The sequence below is a fragment of the Uranotaenia lowii genome, chromosome 3, assembly GCF_029784155.1.
Source record: "Uranotaenia lowii strain MFRU-FL chromosome 3, ASM2978415v1, whole genome shotgun sequence".
NCBI lineage: Eukaryota > Metazoa > Arthropoda > Insecta > Diptera > Culicidae > Uranotaenia > Uranotaenia lowii.
The window spans coordinates 307,059,883-307,065,943 of record NC_073693.1 but is presented as its reverse complement, the minus strand read 5'-3'; positions in this window follow the sequence as shown (position 1 = coordinate 307,065,943).

Below are 6,061 nucleotides of genomic sequence, written 5' to 3'. Positions count from 1 at the left end.
AAGATCTCGATGGTTGTGTTTATCGAGAAATGAGCTGTCCATACGAATGCCACTGATACACGTTTTTACAGTCGAACCTCTTTCGTTCCGATGCCTTAGATTTTTTAAATGCATAAAAACGACATTATTGGTTTTTTTTTTCATTTATTTGGTCCTAAGGATTTTAACATCTGTATGCCATTCATCCCTGATTTACTTGAAAAAGCAGATAGTCAGATTAAATGTCAAGCAAAAGTGAGGGTTGACTGTGTATACTAGGTTTTGGTGTTGGTTGTCAGTTTTTTCATCATTCATTAAAACTAACTGTAGATGGAAGCGAACCACACCCACATGTCGCGTCCGTTGTGTTCGATTGAATTGTTATACGACGCTGTTTGCCGGCTAGCATTATCTCGGCACTAACGTTGTACACATTATTGAAATAGAAGTGGTAAATAATATAATCTAAACACAGATAGCTCTCTAGCAAGCCACCGATTTAACTTTCGTATCATTGTGAAATGATGTTAGAATAATTAAAATACCTACAACATGGTGAAATGAATTCAAAAACTTTAATAACTTAAAACGATAGATAAACTTTAGTATATTTTTCTTGTTTCGCTTGAATGTGGTGGTCATTAGACTGGTCAGAATCGGGCCAAAAAAGTATCAAAGGGTGTTGGGTTCCTTTTGGGCCCAATAACAACTATGTAAATTTTGGTGGCGCTAGGATTTGATATGGGATGTAGCAAAAAATTCGAAGTTTGTATGGAAATTAGTATGGCAAAATAGACTCTTTTTATAAAAAAAAAAAAACTATTACAACCTCACTGTTGCACTGAACTCAAGTTCTTCAAGCTGCATCTTATTATCCTTATTATCGATTCAAAGCACAACTTTGCCGAAGACCGTGAACCTTTATGATGTGTCAATCAACAGTAATGACGATTTTAAAATTGAATTATTTTATCTGATTTGTTCCTATCTTTCCAAATGGCACCTCTAAATTTCATGATGGTCAAGGGCCATTATACGTTGGAAACTAGCTGGCGTGTTTTCCCATATGCAGGAGTGTTTCCGTGTCATTGCATTGCACTGTGGGGATTTTCGAGCCAAAAAAGGTACCCAATTCAGGCAAGAACGCCTCGCATGAAAAAACAACCACTTTTTATGTAAAAAACCACGAGGAATCGAATGGTGTACACCAATTTCTGATAAAATGACTCTAAACGGCTCATTTTGCCCGATTTCCCTTATGTTTTTCGTGTGTAAAGTTATAATTCCGATTGTAGCCATCTACCTTGTAACAAATAAGTCATACAAACCTTACTTACACGCAGCGAAAAGATTTTTAATTTCAAAGGAAAGTTCCGCTAAAACAAAGGATTTTTTTCTTTGATTTTGGGATAAATAAAAATTCCTTTGATTCAAATGCAATTTCGTTTGTTCCAAAGAATTTTTCTTTTGAATAATCTTTGAATCAAAATATTAATGCTTTGAAACAAAAAACAGTTCCATTTGATGCAACGTTGTTCTCGTTTGCTACAATGTAATTTAGACTTAGATTTAAAAGGATTGGTTCATTGAACAATTTTCCTTTTATTCCAATTGGAAGAAATATTTTCTGTTGTCTGAAGTTCCTGTAAGTTCCGGAAGCAGCTCCAGTTTATAGCTTTAGAGGTCATCCAACTGGTGATTGCCGCTGAAGACCGGACCGAAGATAATCATGACCGCTGGATTTGGGGCGGAATCAGCCGTGGTCCTGTAACAATGCAAGAGTTTATATAAAATCTTAAACATTCACTTTTTGATTAATGGATTAACACACACTTACCATTCTTCATCCTGAATCCTCCTAAATAGCTATCTCTGATTCACCGGTTTTGATTTTCAACACAACCGGACAAACTTTATTCGAAATTCGATTCTTGCTCAATCCAAAATATCTTCTAAGTTTAAAATTTTAATTTAAAGAAATTATTCCTTTCTGTTGAAAACAATTTTCTTTGGTTGAAAGAAAATTTACTTTGTTTTAAACGAAATGTGCAATTGAACAAATTTCTTTTGAATCAAAGAATTTGTTTAAAATCAAAGTCCAAAATTATTCAGTTCAAAAAATTAATTCTTTCTTTCAAAAATTATTCCTTTGAATCAGAACGATGATTCAAAGAAAACAGGAGTTTGATTCAAAAAACTGAATGTTTTGAATCAAAGTCAGTTTTGTTTTGTATCAAAATTCAAGTTTTCTCTGCGTGTATTTATGTAAAAATGTCAGCTGAATCGATTGGTGTACTCCAATTTTTGTTTTTACAACGACAAGTGGCTCATTTTGCCTCTTTTCCCCTAAATTTAAGATTTTTTTCAAAGAAATGCAGTCAAACAAAGTGTAATTAACAATTTTTCATCATGAATGATCATTTTTGGTAGATTTATTCATATTCTAGGTAATCACGTCACTTTTTTTTGTACTACATAGAATGAATATAAATGGCTAAATATCCCCAACTTCCCCTAGCTTTTTTAAATTTATGCATAAATTTCATTGTAACAATCGAGCGATTCACATACCTAATGCAAAAAAAATGTGATCTAGTGTAAAATTTGTCGCTGAATCGAGTGGTGTACACCGCTTAGTGCTCAGCTTACGAGAATGACCGCAATCACCCCAAATTCCCCTAAAATCGAGCGTTATGTGGAAAAAATCATTATAACAAATGACAATGCATCATAAAATGCACAAAAATGATTGAAACAGGTGTAAAATTTATTGCTGAATCGAATGATGTACACCGCTTAGCGTTAAGTTGACGAAAAGAGCCTCAATCACCCCGATTTCCCCTAAATTCATTGAATTTCTTTGAAAAATACATTTTTACATACGAGAATTTAATTTAACAGATACAAAAAACATTGAATCGGTTGTAAAACTTATTGCTGAATCAAATGATATGCACCGCTAAGCGTGAAGTTGACGAGAAAAGCCACAACCACCCCGTTTTTTTTTTTTACATACACCCCGATTCCCCCTAAATTTATGCCGCTTAAATTCTATTGATGAAAGAAGTCCTAATTGTCTCAATTTCCCCGATATACTTGCAACTTAAAAAAAATTCTTGTAACTTTCGAGAATCCATCAGAAAGTGCACAGAAATAATTGAACCATGTGAAAAACATTTTGTTGAATAGAATGATGTACACTGCTAAACGTTAAGTTGACGAAAAAGGCCTGGATCACCCCCTTTTCCCCTAAATTTGAAAGATTTTTTTTTTAATTGATAATTGATATTGGTTTAAACATGATAAGGCTCTTCTCATCGATTCGACAGTAATACTCAGACTAATCTCATTTATTACAAATTTAGGGGAAATCGGGGTGATTGTGGCTTTACTCGTCAACTTCACGCTTAGTGGTGTACATCATTTGATAATAATAATAAGTTTTACACCCGATTCCATGTTTTTTGTATCTGTTAAATTAAATTCTCGTTTGTAGCAATGTATTTTTCAAAGAAATTTTATGAATTTAGGGGAAATTGGGGTGATTGAGGCTCTTTTCGTCAACTTAACGCTAAGCGGTGTACATCATTCGATTCAGCAATAAATTTTACACCTGTTTCAATCATTTTTGTGCATTTTATGATGCATTGTCGTTTGTTATAATGATTTTTTTTTCCACATATCGCTCGATTTTAGGGAAAATCGGGGTGATTGCGGCCATTCTCGTAAGCTGAGCACTAAGCGGTGTACACCACTCGATTCAGCCACAAATTTTACACTAGAATACTTGATTTTTGGATTTGGTATGTGAAATGCTCGATCGTTACAGTAAAATTTATGCATAAATTTGGGGATATTTAGCCGTTTATATTCAATCTAGTACAAAATTGACACATTAACTAGGAGATGAATTAAATCTAACAAAAACAACCATTCCTGATGAAAAATTTTTGGATTACACTTTGTTTGACTGCTTTTCTTTGAATAAAATCTTAAATTTAGGGAAAAAGAGGCAAAATGAGCCACTTGTCGTTGTAAAAACAAAAAATGGAGTACGCCAATCGATTCAGCTGACATTTTTACAAAAATAAGAATGATTCATATGACTTTTTTGTTGCAAGGTAGGTTGCTACAATCGGAAATCTGGCAAAATGAGGCATTCAGAGTCATTTTATCAGAAAGCGGTGTAGACCATTCGATTCCTCGTGGTTTTTTGCATAAGAAATGATACATTTCGGGAATTCAGTACAGTTTGGGCGATCGTCACAGAAATAGGTACCTTTTTTTGATCAAAAAACCCCACTGTGCATTGGTTTCGATGGTCGTAAAAGTTTGTTTATCGGATTTTGTAAGCTGTAAATTGTTTCTGATAAGTTGCAAACCCTCCCCACTCCAGAAAAGGGGAGTTTTCCACATGATTTATATCAAATTGGGTACACATGTTTATATTCGCAATAACCGCCGACCGTGGCCTAGAGGATAGCCACTAAGTCTTCTAAGCCAGAGATCATGAGATGGAGTCTCGATCACGGCATACTGTGGGCTGGTCTGCCGTGATATGACCAACTGACGAACATCCATTTTTACGAGTTTTGACTTTTTGACGACATTTTATGCAGTTTTCTAAAAACTATCAAATGCTCTGAAAAGTTTTTTGATATTCCATATAGCTTTCGAGTAAATTCAGAAAAACGAAGTGTCATTTTGACGCCGATGTGACTAATATCCGTTAATCAATGGAAGAGATACGGAAAACTATAGCAATTCTAATAATTTTGAAGCGATTTTCATAAAATTTAGGACATATACCTACTACAGGTATCTTGACATGATGATATTTTAAAAGAAAAGACACCCCTCCCTCCTTCCGATATGGGGCGGTCCAATTTAAAATAATTGTATTTTTTTTTAAAGCGATGATTTTTTATCTTATCAAATTTGATTCGTAAATTTATACAAATTTATATATATTCAGAAAATAGGTTTTTTACATTTTCTATCAAATCAATTTCACGCAGAAGTACTTTGAGTGTGGAGTTTTTTGATGATGGAATAAAAGAAAGAAATTTGCAAAAATCAATACATCTTTTAAATATTATTTTCTTAATGTGTTATTTATGGAAAATATAAAATATCATGAAAGGAAGGGTTACAATTATTCGTTAGTGCGCCATGATCTCGAGCATCTCCCAAAAATCTTTGTTGTTAAGTGCTTTTTTGTTGGTTTAGGTACGTTTGCAGCTGGTGGAAATTCAAACAAATTTTAAGTAGGAACATATTGTTATTTTGTTCTTATCGATGAAATATTTCAATTCTCATTTATTGTTCCCAACATCTCTTCAAACTCTCCGGTATCTTAAAGAATGCCTACCTCCTCGCTCGAATATGCTTGAATAAGTTCCAACGCACTGGCTATTTTAATGAAATAGCAAAAAATGTTTAATTTCTTTGATTTGAAATCTTGCACAAGCCTACTAACTGCCATAGTTAGAAGGACATTAGACACTCCAGCTTATAATCGTTAAAACAAATCTTACGTTTTTACGCAAAAGTGACTAATGCGTATTTAAAACTTATGTAGGCAAAGTAAGGAGTTGTTATCCGAAATTCATCACATTTCATCGTTTTGTTCCTCACGAGCCTACCTACCTTGCAGTGGTTGATACAGATAGAATTGTAACAACCATCACACAATAGTAGGCCTAGCGTGGTTCGTCCCGCTCAATTTCAACATCTTTCATCTTATTCTAATCTTCTATCCTCCTATAATCTATCACTAAATAGTTTTTTGAGTTATTGAACTTTGTTTGAAAAATTTCGCAAAATGCGACATGACATAAAAAAATAAAAACAAAAATATATATTCTAATGCATAAATCGTTAGATTGTTATATGAACTTTTTTTTTTTTATTTACAACTAGTTTGTTTCATTCGAGTTGAAGCTCTCGGCAAGTTCGGACGTACTTTTAAATCGTTACGAGTTATAACCGTCGAGCCGAATACCGGATAAATTCGGATTGGTGTTCCGTGACCGGGTAGAAGGTATTGCTTGTCCAACGTAGACATTTGTGTGCAACAATA